Here is a 24,608-nt window from a genome sequence, read left to right on the forward strand (position 1 = left end):
GTATTTTTATGTTTTTAAGAAGAATGTTGAAAATTCCATCCTAATCTGGAGCTTTCATATTTTTAAACTTGTTCATGATGGATTTGATCTCATCATAGTTTGTTTCAACAATATCGTCTAGAGACAATACTTGATTTGAAACGTTTTCATATTTTTGTAAGACTTCGTTTTGAATAGGACCACAACGTTGAGATTAAAATTATGGACGCTTTCAAACTGCTGAGCAAGTTTTCGAGCATTTTCTTCGTTTGTAAGAAGTATCTGGTCACCTTGCTTCAAAGCTGGAATTGGGTTCTGAGGTTTCTTAAGAACCATATAAATTTTCAAGAAAGGTTTAGAATATGGATTTGTTCAACTTCTTTCGCAAAATTTTCATTTCTTATGAGTGTGAATCAGTGCTTAATTTGTTTTTGGTGATCCTGATAGATACATTTTATAGCAGGATCACGAGAACGTTGATATTGACGTCTTCGAACATTCTTCAAGCGAATCAGAAGTTGAAGATCGTCGTCAATAATAGGAGTATTAAATTTTATCTGTGTTGTAGGTACTGATAAATTTCTAGCATCAACTATAGAATCACTTAAATTTTGTAATGCCGATTCAATGTCAGCTTTATTTTGTAAACCATGATTAAAATTGTTCTCAATGTAAGTTTTGTACCTTTTCCAATTCGCTTTGTGATAATTAAACACAGAGGTAATGGGATTGGAAACAGCTTCTTGAGAAAGTGAAAATTTACTGGAAGGTGATCAGAATCAAAGTCAGCATGTGTAATCAAAATCTTGCAAAACCTAATCAATTGTTGATGGATTCCTTACATACGAATAGCACGTAGGTCTATTTGGGAACAAAATTGAATAATAACCAGCAGAGTAATCATTAAAAAGTAGCTGACCGTTGGAATTGCTTTGTACATTATTCCAGGTTCGGTGTTTGGCGTTAAAATCACCGATTATGAAGAATTTCGACCAATTTCTTGCAAGTTTTTGTAAGTCTCTTTTCAAGAAATTTTCTCGCCAGTGCAAATATATAATACGCTGCAGCAATAAAAATGATACCAAGATCGGTTTCAACTTCGATACCCAATCTCTCGATCACCTTGGTGTCAAGAGACGGTATAACGGAATGTTTGATCCAGCGATTAACCTCTATTGCGATTCCCCCACCGAATCCAACAATTCGATCAAATCGATGAATAATAAAATTACTTACTCTTCAATTTAATATTTGGTTTTAAAAATGTATGCACATTATGTATCCCCAAAAAGTTGATAGATTTGTCTTCGCACGTTTTTCATGAAAGACCATTCCAATTTAATAAATTTAAATGATTATTTAAAGTCATTATTACACTTTAATTTCAATATTACAATTTTGTTAGCAAATTCCCACCCAGTTTGAAAAGCATCAAACAAGGAGGTATAATTTAACATAGCAATCATCAGCTGCAGCATAGATTCTTGCTAGAAATTCAATTTTTCTTCCGTTATGCTACCTAGATCCATTGGACTAAATCAAAGATGATAAAGTTCCTCTGGCAAATTCCACGAACCATCTTTCGAGTTCTCATTCAACCAGCAGAACGCACTTGTACTAGTTTCTTTCAACGTGCAATAGCGCGAGCATGTCAGATGCTTTCGGAAGTGTGGTTCTTTTCTCACCGTTATGAGAGCGAGAAGAATGGCAAATAGAATGAAACGATCAATCCATTTACACTTTGGAGAACTGTTTCTAGCATTCATAAAATCTTCGAGCATATCGTTAACAGTGAACATTTCTAAAGGAAATTAAATCCAAAATAGGCTAAGGCTATTAAAGTGCTACAAATTTTGGAGGCAGCATATAATAATGGAAAGAAGCCGCAGGATAAAACGAGAACCGAAAAGTACTTTTCAAACAGACACTTTCAGTATACTTTTCCAGTTGCTATTCGCCATTCTTTACTGCTTCAGAAGGATGTGCTTCTTTCTCTTTCATGACCGTGTTACCCTAAGAGAAGAGAAGACAATCGTGTACACGGAGAAACAAAAATATGCATAGTTAGCATACTTTCTATTCCCATCTCTTTTGTTCTGCTGTGATTTTTATGCATTTTCATGCATATACTTCTTGTAAACTTTCAATGAGTGGATAGACCGAATATGTTCAATGCATAAAATTTACAGCAGAAGAAACGAGAGGCAGATAGAAAAGTATGCTATCGATGCATAAATAAAATTCTGAGTGTAGGCAATTTGATCCAGTCCTAACCTCATTATTGAGCCAACTTCTGATTGGTCGTGTTGCCAGTCAAGAGCGTTCATAATATTTTCAAACGGGATGAAAAACAGTGCTGCTGAATTTATTTTAGCTATTTTTCATACACATGAACATTTCATGCAAATTGAATAAATACCCTGAATGACGATATTACTACGTGTATTGTTAAGAGAGACACGAATGAACAAAAAATCAATTTTTAAATGCAGCTAGTATTGTGAATTGTTGACAGAGGGTCGATATTTGAGGTACAATTATTTTCTGCAATTGTGAAAAACAGGCAAATGGAATCTGGCAACGATGGATTCTTGTTGTCTTTGGAATTATGACAGGGCCTGGTTGATAAAATTAAGAAGAGCAAGAAGCCTGTTGTCGTCTCTTCTCTTAGGCCGCTTACAAAATGGCGGCGAGAAGCTGAGCTGGGGCTGGAGCTGACATTAGAATGCGAGATGCGAGAAACCTGCTTGCTGCAAACCAAAGGGATGATGTCAGAGTGAAAGCTGAGCTGATCTGCGCCGACTACCCCCTTTTACTCTGACAGGCTCCATTTGATATACTGCAAGCAGGTTTATCGCATCTCGCATTTTAATGTCAGTGCCAGCCCCTGCTCAACTTCTCGCAGCCACTCTGTAAGCACCCTTAGGGTGCTTACAGAGTGGCGGCGAGAAGCTGAGCTGGGGCTGGTACTGACATTAGAGTGCGAGATGCGAGAAACCTGCTTGCAGCATATCAAATGGAGCCTGTCAGAGTAAAAGCAGGCAGTCGGCGCCGATCCGCTCGGTTTTCACTCTGACATCACCCATTTGGTTTGCAGCAAGCAGGTTTCTCGCATCTCGCATTCTAATGTCAGTTCCAGCGCCAGCTCAGCTTCTCGCCGCCACTCTGTAAGCACCCTTAGGTGTTACCTGCACTGAAGCATAAGATGACACACCATTGCAGGACGGTGTGACGGAGTTCCTTGTATTGGTAGAGAAGTTATACTACGTTCACACTACGAGTTAAAACGTGTTTTAACGCTATCTTGATGACATTTTTCTTGTTGCTAATTATTATAACGTGTTTTAACTCTGTAGTATGAACATAGTATTAGTCTTTTGAAGGGATTAGCACGTTTAAACTTGTTTACCTGAAGTATACCTGAAGAAGTGGGAAAATTTATTATTTGTTGTTTTTATTGCTTTGAACGAGAATTTATATTTTTTTCTCGAATAGGACAAGATTTAGGGTTTTCGTTTAAATTAGCGCATTTGTAACTTTTTGTGGTTTTTTCGCCGTACAAGTATCTTTTATGTGCGATTTATTACCACAGATCATACATTTAGAATACAAATGACAATTTTTTGTACCGTGCCCAATGCCTTGACATTTACGACACCGGGTCAGATTTTGAATTCTGCCCCCATGTCGTATATATTGTTCCCACTTTACTCGCACGTGGAACATAAAACGTGATTTTCATTCATTCCATGTACCTTTTCCGAATATTGATTCTTATCACGTACCCCTTTGGTGAAAATTGTTAATTGTTGACAGGGTGTCAGAAAACGATGTAACGACCGCTTTAGCCCAGTAAAGTTCAGTCGGAAATGAACTGGAATTCTGGCTGGTTCCAGCACGTACACGCGCTCCAGTGACACAACCGATTCTAACTAGAATCGGTTGTGTCACTGGAGCCGGAATACGAGCTGGAACCAGCCAGAATTCCGATTCATTTCCGGCTGAGCTTAACTGGGAGGTATGGCCTAAAGAGACTAGAATAACAAAGAGACGCCATGTTTCGTTTGGAATTCCAATTTAACTGTCAATGTCATTCCAAACGAACAAGAGAGTTGTCAATCGTAAATGTTTAGCATTCTGCGGTATTGTGTTTTTGGAAGTATTGTTATACAATCCATTAAAATTACTAAATGTTTTAAAGATAAAAGCTACATTCTCATACCAAAATTGTTACAATATCATCGTGTTTAGAAACGGTAACGAGAAAATGGCATGGTTTGATGGGAGACCGAAATTCAGCATGAGGGTTACGGATTCAAATGATGCAAACATTTAAAATGAAAGTCGTTCCGTTATTGTTCTGAATCAGCAAAACAAAGCAAAACTCTTTTGTTTTCTACAAACTCACTAGACAGGAACACACGTACAAGACTTTAACCACGCCTCTCTTTATTGTGGTTCCGCTTACAATAAAAAAAATCGCAATTGTTCTTGTTCTAATGTGGTTTTGCTGCTGCGAAATTCCATTCCAGATAAAACCATGTTTTAGCTGGTCGAGAAACTCAAATTCCAGAAGTCGCGGTAGATTTTTATTTTGGCTAAAAGAAACAAACAGAATAATAACAAACAAGTTTTGTGAGGCTTGTACATTTGCAGTGTTGCTTGTAAACCGTAGCTTGGTTGCTAGTAGAATTGTTTTCACTAAATTAAGATAGCGTCTCTTTGCTATTCTAGTCTCTTTAGTATGACCCAGTTAGTAATGGCCCGTTTACATTGGTACTGGCTGCCAGCATGCTACCAGCATAATGTAAACGCTTATCAGCCGCTGGTAAATGCCAACGCCCAATGGCGTAGCCAAAGGAGGGGGTTTGTTTAGAAATTATTCCAAATCAAAATTAATAGAATCAAAAACCAATTGTTTTAAGCATCATGCGGACTAATTGTTCTAAGATGGTTGAGGGGAGGGAAGGGCGGCGGGTAAGGGTTTCAGCGTGAAAAAACACTTCTGCGATATTTTTTAGAACATTGGGTGTAGCGAATTGATCAAAACTTTTGTGTATTATAATGCATCATTTCAATAACATTCTATAATTTTTTCTTGCCAAAATATCTACAAGCGACTCGATGTCGAAGCTTTTTGTAGAAATTTTCTGGAAAAAACACGATTTCCATTGATAACTGCCATTCAAAAACTACTTAACCGATTTATTTCAAACTTTGCATACACATTCTATGTTTCAAATAAGATGAGATGAAGTCGAAACGCACCCATGGCTTTATTAAGTTAGGATTTGTGCCCTTCACGTACGAAGACTGGTTTCACCAAAAATTTTCGCCCTGGTGAGAAATTTTGTTTACCCAATTTTTCTCCTTAGGAAGAATATAGCATAGTGCTTTCGCATAGGCCTGCTAAGCCAAGACAAGTTTCGGCTTCACTGTGTCTTATCGGCTTAAGGTGAAGCGATGCCAAAATCACAACAAAGGTTCGGTTATGTTCGGCTATGTTCGGGTTACGTTCAGCATCTGTGTGCGGCTAGAAAGTACTATACCGATATGAGATGGCACGCACACAAGCGTATCGTTCAGCAATCAGCTGACTGGTTTTTGCACCACGTGTTTCATTTGTTTTGAAAAATAAAAAGGTACAAATTTCCCAAACGAATCAAAATTCCGTGAAGATAACCTATTCATCAGCTTGTGCTAACATGCCTGCATACAGTGATACAATCTCTAAGCAATCTGAGATAAGACACTCTAGTTACAAAAGATTTTGTCTTGTGCGCCAATGCAATGTTTTGATTTTGACGATGAAATAAAAAGAAGAAGCAGAAACGACGACAGCCATTTTAGCTGCCACCTTGTGGCTCTATTCAGCATGTCCTTAAACAGAACTTCTGCTCGGACGGGACATCACGTTTGACCAGTCGTTTGATTGAAACATAAAGTGTGTTTTAGTTTTAGGCAGGGGTGCCAACCTTCCAGATTTGTCTGGATTCATCAAGATTTTCAAGCCTCGTCCAGACATAAAGATTTATGTTTGTCTGATCCAGATTTCAGGGAATTTGTCCAGATTTATCCAGACAATTTGAAAAATAACAAAATAAGTTTCATTAACCACTTTTTTTAGAAAGCTGGAAACACAACATACCATCGTTTTTTGCAGTCCAAGATTCTGGAAACTCTGCGATTCAAATTTAATCAATGTGATCTATGCTGAAAATCAAGCATTGGACATTTCCAGATTAGCAGCGCAATCACCAAATTTTTAGTAAGCCGATATATTTACTAATATACAAACATGTTTCATTAGTAAAAACGTAACAAATATAGCCCATCGGTGAAGAATACACCTTTTCCTAAAGAATTTAGGTCATCCAGACAATTCCAGACTTTTTAAAAAAATATTTCAGATTTTTTGGAAAAACACTTGGCATCCCTGGTTTTAGGGATTTAACGTCAAGCCGGCGCTAATCTATTCCGACAAAAAGTTAGTGTCGGTTTCTGATGAGACGAAGTCGAAACGCACCCATGACTTTATCATTGAAGATTTTTACAACGCAAATCAACACATCTTTTGATCAATCCCGATCAATCTAGGATTTTCCCAGTTGGGAGTTTCTCTTGACTGCCTTGGGTTAGTAGTAGATTAGTTTGAGGTCTGACGTTGATGATGTAAATCGGCTAGGCTCTGCACTGCCACCATACTCGATACTTTTCATCTTTGTATGTGGTAGTAGCGATATATTGGTCAGGCTGGAGGAGTCTTGCTTGTTATTGTCTAAAATTGAGGATATTGGGTTCAATTCCCGATTCCACCAAGCATCTTCCCGGGATGGAAATTTGCTTGATGGACTCTGGTTGTTTGCGAAATATTTGAAGCCTATTTGGTTGCGGTCTTTTGAAGCAAAATCTATGTCTGAACCGTTAACCAGTTCGTAAGGGGTTAGGGTATTTGTTTTGTTCACTGGTTTAGTCATGTGTAAAAATATCAATTATCTATTAGATAAATCGTTCAGCTCACACCTTTGTAGGTGTATGAGTATCATCATCATCATCATGATAAAATAATTTTGGCGGTGGATCCTCCGAGCAGTAATTATAGCGAATTTACTTTTCATGTGAATTTAGCTCAAGGCTCAATGTCTTCAGCAAAGTTTATGAAAATGCTGTTTCCAAAAACTTTGTTGAACACATGTATACTCCATATATTCAGAGGAAATATAGTAGACTATATGTAAAAGAAAACCTTTACAAAGTTATTCTGATATTACTGTATTTGATAAATTACTTCTGCGGATTATAAACAATAAAATTCACATTGCTTTCAAGGTATGAGTCTCTGAAGCTTACCAAAGAAGTTATATTGAAGAGAACTGGCATATTTTTTTTCATTAATATTGTTTTATATCTCGATATGCTGTGCTCATGTAGCCTTCATATGTTCAACAACTTTTTTTAAAATGACATTATCAACAACTATGCTGAAGGCACCAAGTTTATTATTATTTTTATGTCAAGTGATGCGCTATTTTATGTTGGAACACTTCATTGAAGTTGATTGATGATTTCAAAATTAAAAAGCCTTCAAATATTTATTCCACTTTAAAAGTTCACATTCTTTGACTTCATTGACATATTATACAAGAAAATAATCTATAGAGGTTTAGAAACTGTTTCATCTTGATCCTCCTTGTTTGTAGACTAGAATGACATTTGTTAGACGACTTATGGTTCTAAATTTTGAATAATTCATCAAACTCATATTAAATTTTAGCATTTTCAAAAAACCAACGATTTTCAATTCGTTTAATCAACAGTATTTATACAATCTTGTTCTGATATTTTCGTATTTTTAAGATGATTAAGTATGTGTAAAAGTTTGCATTAGTAAAGCATTTCACAGAATTTAGCGCCGTTGTTTTGGCTTTTGTGTTTTTCTTGTTTTTCTACACCCAGAAAAAGGATTACGCCAGTCTTCCCGAAGCCACCCTAATATTATCACAATTATATGTCTTTGTACAGGAAAACATATCTTCCTGAATTCTTCTGGCATAAAACATCCGTTACTCGGCCCTACCTTCCAAGGACAACTGACGCCGCATCCCATACCTGTCATAATGCATCAACACGGTTTGTTGTCAACCGCTCCGAGCACATTGATAATACCTTCTAAAAGTCTTAACCGTAAGCAACGAAATGAAAAAAATCCAATTCCAATTGAACAAAAGGATGACAGGTATTTTGAAAAACGAAAACGTAATAATGAAGCAGCAAAAAAGTCCCGCGATGCTAGAAAACTAAGAGAAGATAGAGTAAGTATTATGCTTCATATGACATGTAATGCAGATCATTAACAAAAGTATATTACAGACTGCCCTCAAAGCTACTCTGTTGGAGCGGGAAAATGCAATACTGAAATCGCAAATATTCGCTCTCCAAGAGGAGCTCTATACTTTGGCGCAAATACTATATACGAAACATAGGTCTCATCGGCTACAATAAAAATAATAAAATAATTTCGAAACAGAACAGCTCATATTGGTTAAACATTGATTAAACGTTGAATTCAACATATGTGATTCTCGAATGCACTCTCTAATAAACTTTCAGTGATAGCGATATAAAGTTATTTCATCTGTTGAATAAATAATTAGTAAAAGCATTTTAACCGCACTATGAACAACACCCCCAAGCAACCCTTTATGTCGGTCAATCACGATTACAGTAATAATTGTGTGAAAGTAACAGGTGAAGACATCAAAACTTCGCATGATCCCTTGTTTTCACAGGTCAATAGGGTAAACTGTAAGCTCATGTAGAATCATGTGTTGCTTAATGTTGCATTTGTTTTGTAGAAGTTGTCTGTCTATCATTACATTCTTTTGCAATACGTACACTTCATGAAATATGTTAGGTATGTACCTACAACTTAAATTGCATCATGGTTCGATTTTTCACAATGATTGTACCATTAGATTTTAATTTTCTTTTACCAACAAACTAAGAAGTTTAAAACGGAATAAATAAGTTAAACTAAATTTAATGTGATAATTGAAAACAAATTTCATTACAACTGATATGTCATATGTGTACATTTGCTCATACCACACTAAGGTTACGGTGAGTTATACGATGAATTGCATAATTATGGGAATCTCGGCATCTGTCTACAACTTCGTGGTGTAGTGTGATTAAGAGTACTGAAATGGAACAACACAACATATGAGTCGTAATTTGAATGTTTGATTTATAGTGTTATTTATGTTACCACCCAATTTTTGGCGTTTCGTTAAACATCGAATCAACCAGCGGTTCAAAGGGTTAAGGTAGAAAGGAGCAATGGAGTGAAGGAGGTAAAATATTCAAATTGTGTCCTCTGTGATATAGATTCGTTTAGTATACAATACATGTGAAAAATTGACTGTCATGACACTGCCATTTATGAAAAACGGCATCATTGGTGAAAAAATCATTCATGTTTGAGCTATTTTCGGGATTTTGTCTATTAGTGTACCGTATGCGTGATATTTTTTGAACCATCATACAAATAAGGTTACCGTATCAAGTACTAGAGATGGTCAGGTTTCAATTTTATCGAACCCGATCCCGACCCGTACCCAATAGCTTGAAAATAAAAAAAACCGCGCACCCCAAATCCAAAATTATAACATTTGAACCCGGATCCTGAAAATTTTAAAATTGAGAACCCCAATGACTCGAAGCTGAAGCACCCAACGCGTCCAGTTACTGACGAATTACTGGCGAGTGGAATTCGCCTATTATTAAACATTGAATTTGAAATTTTCTGAGATACCTACTTCTAAATTGTCGATATCTTAACCGGAAAGAAAAATAAATCGGCGGCTAATCATGGTGAAACAATAAGCTTAATGATGATTGTTTCAAATAACCTTGCCCGTCGTATTAAACCAAAAAAAAAATTTATCGAAAACCATTCCTTCAAGAGGAGTTTTGTATAGTTTAATACATGTATTAAATTAAGCTATGTCAATTTGTATTCGACAGTTTACACGAACTCACCTGCTTTTCGAATTGGTACGGCCAAACGTGTGTCGAAGAGATTCAAGATTTTCTGACTCCTACTGGATGTCACATCATTAGCGTTACGATGATCGTCTTCGATGGAGTATATGATTTCTTTTATGCTTCAGATCAGTGGTGCAAATTTTCATTTTCAAATGCCAACTTTCAGCTCAATCAAACCCAACCATGATTCAAATTCAAAACCTCCCTTAATCATTCACTTTCAAGTTGGCGGGATTTTCATAACCGAAGCGTACGTCTTCATTTCAAATTGATGCTTTTTCATTCACCAACCAAAGTTGTCATCTGCTCTGTAGAGGCCAGTTTAGGTTAAATGTTGACATATTTTGCGTTTTCAAGCTTACATGAACAGCAAGAAGTATGTTCAGAGTAGTTTTGCTTGAAAAACCTAGTCAATATCCCAGTACAGAGAAACAAGGTAAATGAAATCGAAAATGAATGGAAAATGATTGAACAGCTCGGCTGTTTGAATGAATGATGTAAACGAATAACTGCGAATTGAACATAGTAGGGCATGCTTTGAGATTTGATCTTCCTTCAAGTTCAAAACAACCTGGTGAAAATTTGCAGCTCTGCTTCAGATAGTACGGAATGCGAGCCAGTAGAGATGCTTCAACATGGTGTTTACGGAGCGATTCCAAACTTCTACAATCCGCTAATGCCTTGAACAAAACACACCGTATTTTTGTGATTAATGTACTAAGATCGTGGAAATTAATGTATTTTAACCCTCCAGAAGTCGCGCTTATGGCTCACTGAACGAGCAGCCGCTGGTGTCCTAAGACGATTTCGCTAGATTTTCAGAGCAGAGTGCATTTAGCGCACTAGTGCGATTGCTTGAAGGTTAATGAAAGAATCCGGACCAAGTAGCCAAGCCCGGAGAGAATCTGACAGAAAGTGCTTGTTTCATATATGCACCACTGATTTGATATTGGCACTAGCAAATACAAATTGAATACGCCGAGGTCCCATATAAAAGTGTTTTCGTTTCTTGGCTCACCAAGGAGGCGAATTAAACAACCCAATTCGTCTTGACAAGTAAAAACCGTCGGAAAAAACGAAACTGGCATCGCTACCTAATCAAAGTGAGCCTTTTGTTTTTAATATTTTTTCCAGTTCGTTTATATAATTGAGTTCTACAAGATGACGACACGAATGAACTCATGATGAATGAAGTTCATGTTTGACAATTCTCGGTGGTTTGTTTACTTTGTCAGTTGCGTGAGTGCGAGTGCAACGGGTGCTCATCTGTTACATTCGAACTCACGTAACTTCCATGTAAACAAACCACCGAGAATTGTCAAACGAAGTTCATCCGGCTCATTTTGTAGGGTTATGTCGGTTGGTGTAAAACCTAATTAGCGAAGAATTGGTTTGGAGCAAATATTGCGCACTTCCCACCAACCTGGACTCCGCACTTTTAAAGTGCGAGTGATCTCAAAACTGCGAGCTGTCAAAAAACATGTATTTCAAGTGATAGAGATGGTACTTTCATAGACAGACTAGTCGAACTAACCGGTCTATGAGAAGAATTTAATGGAAGAATGGTAAGTGCGCAGTGCGGTTAGAATCCAGTTTTTAGTGCCACAAGCAATAATGTTATCTGTATCCAACCTCTACCTAAATAGTTAAAATAGTCTAAGCGGGAAGTGTTGCAGTACCGGTTGAGAGAAAAAATCGTTTTGATGTTAAAACGAAAGTGGATCGGATCAACACATCAAGAATATTGTTCCATCTCCACTAACATACACACTAACTACTTCCTTGACCTGAGTTAAGGCGTATGCCGCCAAATTGTCGTAAAGTTGTTAATAAACAAATACTAAGCAAGGAGGAAACTATTTCGTTCCGAAATTAGACGGAAAAATTTCTCCAAAGAAAAAAACAGTCTAAAAATTTAGGATGCAGACGAGTTGTACTTCGACAACCGGATGTGGCAAAATCTGACTCGGCAATATTGCGCAATTCGACGAAAACAACTATTTCAACATAGCGACAGGTTTTAGTGGATATGGTAAGTAAAGTTTATTTTATTATTTTTCATGCTCCTTGAGCGAAATTTCATGTAAACGTTTTTTTCAATCAGTTATGTGCTTGTGGCAACACTTGATAATATATGAACATGCCAAAAGCCTATTTACAATTAAGTACTTTTTGTACGTAGGTATATAACAAACACCTGAAGCAGGTCGTACAATGAGCCCTATTCGAATTGGATCGCATATCGTTCGTTTTGCCCAGAAGTCTGGGTATGCTAGAGAAAGACCCATCGACGCGCGGATGAAAATGCAAAACAGTTCAATAAAGGATGTTCGATGTAAACGGATAAAAGCAAATTCAAGATTCGGGCAAAGGCAGCGCAAAATCGGAAGGCACGAAGTCAAGACTCACCTTCATATACCTTAGAAAGTTTAATGGAAATGCGGGTGCGGATTCTAACTACGGAATCTGCTGAAATGGTTTTTTTTCGAAGTACATCATGTGCATGTAGGAGCATAACCTCTCCCGACAACATTGGAGAGTCCTTCTTCATTGCTTCGCAAATCGATGATAACGATTGAAATTGTTTGGAAGTTCGAGTAGGGATCCAGAAAAAAACGTCCGCATAACGACTATGCGGAATAGACTTCCGTAATTATAATTTAAACAGAATTTTGAATGATTACGACTGGAAAATAAAATAAATAAATATATTTTAAAATGAAAAACGCATAATATTCACTTCAAATTTATTGTATAGACAAACTGGATCAGGAGATATTCAATATACAGGGTGGCGGTGTTAAAGTGATACACTCATATGAAGAAGCCCTCATTGCAATTGCTGCCACACCATGCAGAACTGTTGTGCATGTTGCGAAAAACTGGTTTATTGGCAGGGTAAGCAGCCTTTAAGTAACCAAAAATGCATGGATTATCCCAGAATAATGTTTTCAACAGGTTTTACAGTCGTGGGTTACTACTCCAAACGCACGGTGCTCACCACCATTTTTTTTTGCATTTGAACGGTTGTTTCTTTTGAGGGCAATTTAAAACAAGGCAATTGATCTTGTATACGAACCTAGCTTTCATGCAATACGGGCCGTTAAGAAAGAAGTCGAACGATACTCGAAGTGCCTTAGCGGTCCTGATGTAGGAAGACTGATTTGTAAAGAAGATATTACGTGTTCACTAGTGGTGCAAAGCAAAACTTCCAAGTTACATTAGTTTCTCTGAATTGCTGGCATTGTACATGCAAAGAAAGTTGAGCCACGTAAAGTGTTTGTGTTTGACTCATTTGGTTAAGCTTTGGGATGAAATGTCGAACGATATAGTGCGTGCGGCTTGTAATATTTCAGGAAAGCATTTACGTAATCAAAATTAAAGTATTTTGATAGATCTAAATATATTGTAACATGTCTACTTATACATGTTTCTGTACACGATAGGGGCGGACGTAGAAAAAAATGTCATGGGGAGCGAGACCTAATCTCCGCAGTACTAGGGGCAGATCACTCTGGGAATGTATAAAAAATGTGCATCAAATTAGAAAAAATGCATTTTATTTCCATTTTTGCATCAACTTTGCACTCCCTCGCAGAAAAGTTTGTTCAACAAACGTCCTACGCTGATCGACTTTGCTCGACGTTTCGTGGAATGTAGGGCTAGTTTTTTATAGGGTTTTGACGTCTTACACGCAACGCAAAAGACATTGCACGCAACGCAAAATACAATATAAATTTCCATTTTGAGGGAAGTAAATGCATTTAATTTCGCTGATTTTTAAAAATGCATCACAAGTGATTTGCCCCTAGCCGCAGAATCATCTGGTCAATCGTCGTAAATTAACCAGAATTCAGTTATGCTTTCATGTGGAATTAGCACGATTACAATTCTGGACACAGATTAATATGAAGAACGTAAATGTAGGCAATTCTAATCCAGAAATATATTCTTCAAAAAATCAAGTATAACAAAGATTTTCTGAATCAAAGCCAATTGGGCTTTCAAATGCCAATGATCGATGTAAGAGTATCAAAACGAAAGTAAATGCAACATTGAATATGTAAGCGGTTGGTATTACCAATTAGAGATTATTCTAAACATAATACTATTTTCACTTTATTTGTCTCGACATTCGATATGCTGAATGACCAACCCATCCAGCCGGGAAATGAACTGGAATTCTGGCTGGCTCTAGTTCCAAGGACACAACCGATACTAATTAGGTTCTGCGTCAAATTTCTCCATCACGGTTTTACACAACACAAAATCATAGCTCGTTTTGATACCACTGAAAATGAACAAAAGCCATCTAAAAAGATAGTGGACGAGAAATTCACCGCTGCACCTCTGGCTGCCAAGAAGGTTGAGATTACCAGTGTGATAAAATTCACCCAGGTCGACAATTCAAAGGTGACGAATCTTTCCAAACTGGTGGAGACTATCTTCATCGATCACTACGAGGAAAACCGCAAATACTGGGGAGGCGGTCTACAGGATCCGAAGAGCATGCCTAGCAAGCTGAAGAGGGCCAAGGCTCAAGAAACGCATTTTCTTCGACAATGGGCAATGTATGCTTAAGCTGCACAATCTAGTGTGAAGCTGTTTTTTTGGAAACCAAAAAACTTCCAGCGGTTGAGAATAGAATCTGTAACAGATAAGCGAAATAATTCTTAATTGTCAAGATTACATTTCCACATATTTCGGCATGCGTGACCGCTTGTCAGTAAAACAGCGCCTGTGAAAGAGCTACTTATTCCGTCAATCACGAAATTCGATTTTACGAAGAGAATACTTTCAGAAATAGTTACAAGCTCGAAAACAAACTGCCTAGAATGAAATGTGGACATTAGTATATTTTATAAATTAGGAAACGATCTGTGCTTACCAACAGTCCAACCATCTATTCCTACCTACAAAGTAATTTTTGAAACTTCTTTAAAATATATTTTCTCCGAATAATATTGAAATTGATTTCTCTGCGATTTTCGGCATAATAAACAGAATCTATGGTAACCATACGTTCAAACGTTTTCAGATTTAGTGGTGCCAGTTTACAGAAAAATTTATCAAGTTATGCTGTCACTTTGACACTGTACCTTTATCGGTGTACCTGGGTTATAAAATGTGTACTCGAAAAATCGTCAGAGCATTCCGTATTAACATATTTGTATTTGGCACTAGTATACCATCTCCATATGAGTGCCATGAACAACGAAACGTAACAGTTTCAAGTAAAAAGGGTGTTTTATGACGTATGTTATGAACGCCGTCGGTGCATATAGCGCCGGTAGAGGTAGTCCAATCCACGATTTCAACTTCCCGGCCGTTTGCTGCGGGTGGAATGACAGCTGTTGTTTTTGATTGTTGGGTACATTTTGCACTGCGACCTAGGGGCAGATCACTTGTGATGCATTTTTAAAAATCAGCTAAATTAAATGCATTTCTTTCCATCAAAATAGAAATTCGTAATGTATTTTGCGTTGCGTGCAATGTATTTTGCGTTGCGTGTAAGACGTCAAAACCCTACAAAAAATCAGCCCCACATTCAACAAAACGTCGAACAAAGTGAATCAGCGTAGGACGTTTGTTAAACAAAATTTTTTGCGAGGGAGTGCAAAGTTGATGCAAAAATGGAAATTAAATGCATTTTTTCTAATTTGATGAAAATTTGTTATATATTTCTAAAGTGATCTGCCCCTAGACTGCGACCAATGTTTTGTTCGATTGTTTGCATTTAGTTAATACGATTTGTAGTAGTTATTTTTTGCAAATAAATATAATTTTGTTTTTTTTTATTAAATGCGACAATCTGCTAGCTTGCACTGAATATTAGGTCAACGAAGAGTAGCTCTGGTTAGAGTTTTTATCTAGAGCATTTTGTTATTTGTGGGTGAAATTAATATTACTGTTCTTGGTACCTCTTTGTCCTCCGATGTGTAAAATCTAACAATAGCTAACCGGAAGTTTATTAAATAAATTAAATTTTATCGATTGATACATCATGGAACATCGATAAAAAAAGTTATTGGAATTGGAAACATTGATCTGTACTATGTTGTATTTCGACTGTGCGAGCTACCAACATCCGTGACGATTGATTTGTCTTGACTTTTTAATGAACTTTTGTCGTATACTGGCAATGTTGCTATTTCTATAGTTATAGAAAACATTTGAAAATTCTTTGTTCATGTGATCTATTCAATGCGGATGAACGAAAAAATGTTGCGACCATGAATTATAGTGGATGAGGGGCAATCCCGTCCTCACACTGCCATGGTGTTGCTTGCTCCCATGTGAATGCCATAATCTGCTCTTTGGCAAATTTGCATGCATAGTCGACGGACAGACGGGTTTGAGATCGGAATCCTGAATGGGTCTCGTATGGTTTTCAGCTACATTGCAACAATCTAAGCCCTACGGGTTAAAATGGTTTGACTTGATGCGAGACTGAATATTTTGGAATATAGTGTCTCCGTCTCCGGTTGTGTCCAGTAAGTCAAGGTTTTCTGGATAGCGAAAAAAGGACCTCTGAATCGCCTTACCAGGCGGCAATAGACATTTCATGTATTTTCTTGAGGATTTATCCCAGTTTCGGAGTCGATTGTTGCCTTTGAGCTGGATGCCATACTGACTCCATTTGGGATTCCGAATGGTTTGATGAAGCAGCTTCATAGTATTTCCCAGTAATTTTAGTCGAAAAATGAATCGGAATGCTGGCTGGTTCTAAATAGTATTCCGGCTTCAGTGACACTGGATCCGGAGTGCGAGTTAGAATCAGGCAGGATTCCGGCTGAACTTTACTGGGTTGTTATCGAAACGTACTTGCTCAACTTAGAATGAATCTTCGACGCTTTATTGCGATGGCAATGTTCATTGGATAAAAAATATCTTAAATACAAGCGAAACGTACAATCAAATCAACGGCATTAATTCCATCTCCAAGAGTCGACTTGAATTATTCCTTTAAGAGAAGTAAATTTCAATTTCAGAACACCAATTATTCACGTGAACTCTAAGCGGCGTGATTTTTCCTCTATCGATATTTAACGGTTTCAATTGAATCTTTTTACTAAGGAATGTTTGAATGTTTAGCGTAGCTTCCTTAGATGTGATTATATCGGGCATATCAAATCCTTTGTCAGCAAGAACTACATCAGCTGCATTCGAGAATATCGAGAAAATCGATATTTTTTGACGATAAACCGATCAGAGCATCGTCCCGTCTAAGTAGTGGAGATGAACGAGATGAACACAACCGTTCCATTTGCTGCCAGGCCGATTAGAAATTTTGTTGTTTGCATAAGTTTGTAAGCGCTTTGATGAACATTCAGCTTTAGGATTAGACCTATCTCTGTACTAATTTCGAAACAACCAATAACAAATATCTTTCTATCCCCAAACTGTTATTTGAACGATCGAGGTGTATGTTTAACGATTGTATCTTTTGATACGATTTCGATTGCATACTTTAAGCACTCGTACATTGCGAATACTGTTTGGTAAAAATACTTCGAAATTGTTGTAGCACACACTGAGTAATATCCATCAAATGAAACGTTACTTAGAAGATTTTGCAATATCATTACGAAGACTTCATTCTTTGTCATTGCATAGTAAGGTTTGGCTGCTTTCTACAAAATTGTATATACTTTTCAACGTTGAATATTTGCTAATAGCAGTATATCGATTCCACCGACGGTCATTTTTCAGCCAATCAAACCGTTTTTGTTGGTTTTTGTAGTATCGTTTCTAGAAAGTCAACGCGTTGTTGTAGCCTTGCCAATTGCAAACGATATCGTTTTAATAATCGACACTCGCGATTTTCATAGGAATAATTCGCAAGGGACTTGGAATGTTCCCTTTTTAGCATTCTGCACTTGGTGTTTCATCTGAAATGAAAATAAATCTTGTTAAACAAGCTCAGATTCTTGCCAGAGGATAATTACTCAAAAATAGTGACTAAATAAACTAAGGTCCGATTTCTTTATCCATGCATTATTTTTAAAAGTTCAGTGTGGGTTTCTTCACCCACTTCAGAAATCGGCACTAAATCAGTTACTTTTCATATTTCCACTGTAAGGGTCACACGAGACAATATATGTGGGCGATACTTTCAGTAGAAATTTTCATACAGGTACAACTATTTACATAAAGTAAATGCAGTTGACCGGACCGTGAATCTGTCTGAAATAATTTTTTGATAATTTGGTGGAGAGCTGCGATTTTCATGCATCATGATCATGATCGTGATGATTTTTTCAGATCTTCGAAAGAGAAAATTTCTTCGGATTTCCTCGGGTTACTGTTTAGTTTGATCCTAGGTTCTCTGTGATGTTGATTTTTTAGACAATTTATAAAGTGTTCATAGCCGTTATCAGAATAATAATGTGTACTGCTCTTAGAGCTGGCATGTATTGCATTATCATTAAATCCGCTTTTTTCTATCCATACACAATTTTCATAAACATTTTCATTATGTACTGCTAAAATTACCATGTACTTTCTGCTAGCAACGCAACTCAGAGCGGTCTTTGATGATTTGATTTCCTTCTATATGAAGATTGTACATTTTCATGTTTTCAGGGACATCGTTGTTCTCAGAATCTAAACAGCTTATGTGAGGGTACCCAATCGATGTGTCTCACATCCGCGAGTTCCGCTGCTTTACCTACAGCTGGAATTAACACTACTTTCTTTCAAATTCATGGTTTAATTACATATATAACTTACCGTGTTACTTGTCGGATCAGAAGGACCCGCTATTACGTTGCCCCTAGTCCCTGGTCAGAGCCACGGGGACCGTCTGGGGTGGACTCCAAAGGTCTCTTTTGCTGGCTAGCACGAGCTTGAGGTTCGGAGGCTCAAGGTCGGCTCACGGACATGGACACCAATCAAAGGATCAAAATGCACGGTCTTATCTTTTACACTTTTTTATTTTAATCTACTTACAATCGTGTGTATGTGTGGGTGTGTAGAATAGTAAACTACGGGCCGGCCGGCGAATGCGGGATTGCGGTTGGAAACGGTGGACTCGTGGGTGGGAAACTCGTGGGCGGTGACTCGTTGACGGTTGACTCGTTGTCGGTGGACTCGTAACGGACTCGTCGTTGCTGCCCCCTAAGGTGGGTTACTCGGGCCTGGCTGGCCCCGCGTGCTGGGCGACCTCGCTTGCTGGGGTTTCTCCTCGCGGTGCTACCGCGCGTTCGTGGGGTTTTCGCAAACCGTCGAGGTATCTCTCGGTTTCTCGATGAGATGATCGCCACGTATAATGGCTTTTCGCTGATTGAGGATACGCCGTGGACCCTGTGGGGAATCGCTGATCCCGGACAATAAGCCACTCCAATGGCTGCTGGGTAACACTTGCTGGGTCTTGATCCTGGGAATGAACGAGAGAACTGGCTACGGACTACTGGGCTTACTTAGATTGTCTTCCTTTACCTTTCCTATGGTGTAGTAGTTTCTACCAATGCTACTTCTTGCTTTTAAAACTTTAAATTTTTATCTATAACTTTTTCCGTTTGTCTATCTGAACTCGTTGATGGTATAATCGAAAGTGATTTTAATATTTGCTGTAGAGGCCCAGTAGTCTCACTCTCTCTCTCTCTCTTTCATTTTCCCAACCCTTTCACCTTCCAGTGCTCTTTTTCCGCGGCTTTCCCATCCGTTTCCTGTTACCGCGATTTTTAGAATTTGTGTGTTTTGTGTATGTGTTGTTATAATATTTATTTATTTTATCCTAGTAGACCGTTTAGTTTTATTTTTAGTGCTTCATATTTTAAAATAATTTAGATACAAACAAAATATGCTATACAATTTAACGTTTAATCATAGCAGAGAAAATTGACGTGATTTTAGACGATAAGTAGATACATATCTATATATTTATTCCATTTAGCTAGCCATAATATTGGTAACCACGATAGAGAGTAAATAAGTTCTCTCTATCTCTCACCACTCTTGCTTGCTCGTGATCGGTTTATAGGGCAAAAGTACCAGAACGGTAACACCACCCCACACTCCCTCTAAAAAAATGAATCAATCATATTTATTTATTTTTTTTTCTTGTGGTTAACCCTGCCCAGGGTTGAGCCGCTTCTTTGAAAGCTTTTGAAATTATCTCCAAAAGGAGACATTCGTATGTCAATTTACCAAAATAGTTTATTGTGTTCATAAATAAACCATTTTGCGACATTTACTCTATCGCGGATCTCTTTAATTGATCTTGTCTTCTCCCCATAATCTAAACTGCTTCTGTTCAGAGAAAGAGACTCGATCTCTCTTTGATCCACTGGCAAGAGATGTACTAAATGAAGCTGCTACTCAAACGTGAACTGTAATGGCTGATGTACGGTGGCTTGGGATCTATTGTCCTGAGCTAGAGTGAATTTAGTTGCGAAGATTGGCAAATTAAATTGTGGAAAAACAACCATAGTGAATATAAGTGGTTGTAGCTGCTATCGTAAATAGGCAAATCGATTTCCGAGAGGGTAACGCAGGCATAACCGGTTTAAGAAAAAGTCTGCTTCGCGAAGATTATAATTTTGCATTGTTGGTTTAGTCTGCATTGATCGGTGTGATTTTAATCTCGCTATTACCTTTTGGAATAGATTGCTTTTAGAGTTTACGGAAAACAGGATTAAGACATTGATACTTAAAATTGACGGACCACAACAGTACATTTGAACTTCATTTGTTTCATCGACTTTGACTTTGACCTTGAGACAATTATAATTTACAAAAAAAACATTGCTTGACAAATAACATTGAATATTGATCAGAAAACCATAATGAACATATTTAACAATGAGAGTGATGCTGTTTATTATTCCTATTCCGGGATTCCCGGTTTTAGATCCGCAGCAGAAAAAATGCCTATATTCTTCCCGGTTGCATCTTCAAGCTCGTAGGAATTCGTTCCTCGCTTAGAGATGATTTTGCATAAAATGTACGATGGCCCTAACTTTGCGTTAAAGTTTTCCCCGGCCGAAGACTGTGAAAAGCTTTTTCTATATACCTTCTGGCCAACCGTGTAAACTGGCGCTGGCTTCCGAAAGCGAAGGTTGTAAGTTTTTGTGCTTTTCTCGTGGGCTCTCTTTAAATTCTTGATCACGGTGCCGTAGACATCTTGATCGATTTGTAATTTTTTTTCCAGCCTGTCTTGCTCAGAGATCTCAGTGGTGATCACATCTAGCCGATGTTCGTCCCCACTAGCAACGATCTCGTGACCAAAGAGTATTCGATATGGTGAGAACCCTGTGGATGAATGCAGTGTATTGTTTAATGTACACTCAACTTCGGAGATTTTTGAGTCCCATGTTCGTTGGTCCGACTTAACGTAAGTCCGGATGCAAGCATTTATGGTTCTGTTCAACCGCTCTACTGGGTTTGCTTGGCTGTGGTGGCGAGCATTGGCCCAGTGCACCACGTTATATTCTCTCAAGAAATCTTTGAAATTTTTACTCAAAAAACTGCTAGCATTGTCCGTTATTAGGATTTCGGGTACAGAATACCGCCGAAACCACTGTTCTTTTAATGTCTTGATAACTAGATCAGCACTAATCTTTTTCACCGGGAACAGTAAAGTCCACTTCGAAAATATGTCCATCAGGACGAGCAAATGCATATTGCCTGATTTGGAACGAGGAAGCGATTGGATAAAATCAATGGCTAAGATTTGAAAAGGTTTTGTGGAAATTCTTTGCTTTCCCATCACGGGATGCTGTGACGTAGTTGCAGGCTTGCACTCCCTACAAACCGTACATTTTTCAACAAACTCTCGAACTGTGGTGGCCATTCTCGGCCAAAAATATTTTTTCCTGATCTTGTCTAACATCTTCTCGTATCCGATATGAAGGGACCGTTCATGTTCGGTTTTCAAAACTCGCTCCTGTGATTCCTTTGGCAGACAGAGTTTCCATTCAAACTGATAATCGAGCGATTCCGTTTTGGAAGGAACAAATTTATAAAGACTCCCATTCTCTACTTTAAAATCTAGGTTTTCATCAGGCGAGTCTTGCACCTTCTGTAGGAAAGTGGAGTACCAGCTATCTTGCGTCTCCACTGCGTCCAGTGCGTCGACCGCACGCGAGAGAGCATCAGGGATAATGTTATCCCTCCCGCGCCGATGTCGTATTTCTAAATCATAAGCTTGCAGCTCGATACTCCAGCGACTAAGCCTTGAAGAAGTTCTCCACTTTCCTCTCATAATGTGTGTGAGAGCCGAAGCATCGGTCACGACAACAAAATGGGATCCTTCAATGTAAGCACGAAACTTGTTGATGGCTGAAATCACCGCAAGCCCTTCCTTCTCCGACGCAGCATAGGCTTGCTGAGCAGGAGAGAGCTTTTGGGAAAAGTATGCCACCACCCTCTCACCATCACTATGATCCTGAACTAAAATCGCAGCTATGGCGGTATCGCTCGCATCACTTTGAATTTGAAACGGTAAGTCAAAGTTAGGATTGCATAGAACAGGAGCGCTTATTAAACATTCTTTAATACGAATGAATGCTTGCTCCGCTAAATCATTCCATTTAATCGTTTTAGGTTTTTTCTTAAGGAGATCTGTTAATGGAGAAGTGAACTCACTAAAGTGAAGTATAAATCTCCTGTAGTAATTGGCCATGCCCAAAAACCTACGAAGAGAGCGTATCGACGACGGACGTTCATAGTTGACAATCGCCTCAACTCTCTCCGGGTTTGGTCGGAGGCCGTCGGGTGAGAGAATATAGCCTAAATATGGAAGCTCATTTAAACAAAACTTTGATTTTTCAATGTTAATCGAAAGGTTTGCCCTTTTTAGCCGCTTCGCGACTTCACGAAGACTTTCAAGGTGTGCCTCAAATGTATTGCTCACCACAACAATATCATCGAGGTAAACCAATACCTTTGGTTCCAGTTCACCATATCCCAAGACCTCGTCCATCAGCCTGGCCAGGGTAGCCGGACTATTGACGAGTCCAAAGGGTAGCCTGGTGAACTGGAACAATCCTCTCCCAAGCACCGAGAATGCCGTATACCTGCGCGAGTCAGAATCAAGTGGAATTTGTAAAAACGTCTTAGTAAGGTCAATAGTCGACAAATATTTACTTGATCCTAACCTGCCCAGAATACGATCCTGGTGTGGGAGGGGATAGGCATCCCTTTTCGTCCGTTCGTTCAAACGCCTTGCGTCCAAACATAAGCGTACCTCCCCAGTAGGCTTCAAAATGGGAACTGTACTCAAAGCCCAGTCACTTTTACTCTTCTCTATTACTTTCAGTTCTAGCATCTTATCTAATTCTAGATTAATTTTTCGTTGCATATCTGGGGAAGTCGGGTATGGGTTAATTCTCACTGGCGCGGCTTTCATGAACTCTTCTTTGATCTCAATTTTGTGAGATATCACAGGAGTGATATCGAGCATTCCCCCTTTCACCTGAACTTTAAACATCCTCTTTACCTCTTCTAGCTTCCTTCTCTGTTCTTCGGTGAGAACTGTCTCTCCATTCTCTTCTAGGCTACTCTCTTCCATTATCTCACTCAGCTCTAACTCCTCTACGGACAACGAAGGATGGAGATTAAAAGCTCGCCAAAAATCTTCGTATCCTAAGATTAGTCGTCTCTTGAGCTTTGGCACTACTAAAGCTGAAATTATGTGACACTGCTCATTGAATGAGACAGGTAAATTAACATATCCCTTTACCTCAATGGGCATTCCGGAGGCTGTCTTTACGGAAATCTCAGATGGGTATATTTTTAATTTAAGATCTTTGATCAATTTTTCTGAGCCCACACCGAGTACGGTTCTCTGAGCACCACTGTCCAAAAGACCGATAATATCTTTGCCTAGTATGCTGACTTTTACAAAAGGCCTAGCGTCTCCATCAAACTTAATAAAAAGTTCTTCTACGTCATGATCGGTTAAGTAATCATCATCTGCTACTGGTTCAAAACCATTTTGCAGTAGATTGTTTGACATGTCGTTTAAATTGAGAGGGTTTGAGGATTCATTGCCAGCTCCCTCCCTTAAGCTGAGCTCTCCTCGTTTTTTTGACAAAGAGGGCATGTTTTTGTGAGTACATCTGGGAACCCACAAAGACGGCAAAACTTTTGCCGTTTTTGAGAGCATTCCCCATAGTGATGACCCTTATCTCTGCAGTTGTAACAGACGCCAATTGGTGGACGTTTGTACTGCTCTGCAAGTTTATCGAGTGTACTTTGGCTCGATCCTTCCATAGGATGGATGCTACCTTCTTGTTTCCCCTTCCCTTCGTCCTGACATTTATTTGTTTTTGGAGGTGGATTCTGCTCGTTTTTGAACTTGTCTTTCTTTGCACAATTTTTGAAATTTTTCCCAGCACTACCTGTAGGTGCGTCTGTGTTAATTTCATTAACTTGACTAAATCGAGGTTTGTTAATATTATCTGAGGGTCGTTGGAAGCTGTTCCAATTATTTTCATCGACAATTCTACCAAATCGCTTCAATTTGGACAACGATTTAATTCCTGCTCCCGTCATGGCGTTCTTATAATCGAAACGCATGTTTCTCCATATGATTTCAAATTTACGCCTTTCAGAAATCGGACGTGTCATTGATT

The 24,608-nt window shown here is 38.3% G+C and overlaps 1 long non-coding RNA gene across 2 annotated transcripts; it reads right to left on the reverse strand.

The window, feature by feature from the left end:
- Window positions 1-14,149: 14,149 nt before the first annotated feature.
- Window positions 14,150-15,054, reverse strand: LOC131693359 (uncharacterized). Of its 2 annotated transcripts, XR_009306226.1 has the most exons (4): window positions 14,915-15,054; window positions 14,744-14,856; window positions 14,375-14,674; window positions 14,150-14,317 (listed from the first exon to the last, which is right to left on the reverse strand). It is a non-coding gene; the product is annotated as an uncharacterized LOC131693359 (long non-coding RNA). The 2 variants fall into 2 exon arrangements; XR_009306225.1 differs by having other exon boundaries at window positions 14,375-14,856.
- Between the last annotated feature and the right edge of the window lie 9,554 nt (window positions 15,055-24,608).

Source organism: Topomyia yanbarensis, chromosome 3 (genome assembly GCF_030247195.1).
Source record: "Topomyia yanbarensis strain Yona2022 chromosome 3, ASM3024719v1, whole genome shotgun sequence".
NCBI classification, from domain to species: Eukaryota; Metazoa; Arthropoda; class Insecta; order Diptera; family Culicidae; genus Topomyia; species Topomyia yanbarensis.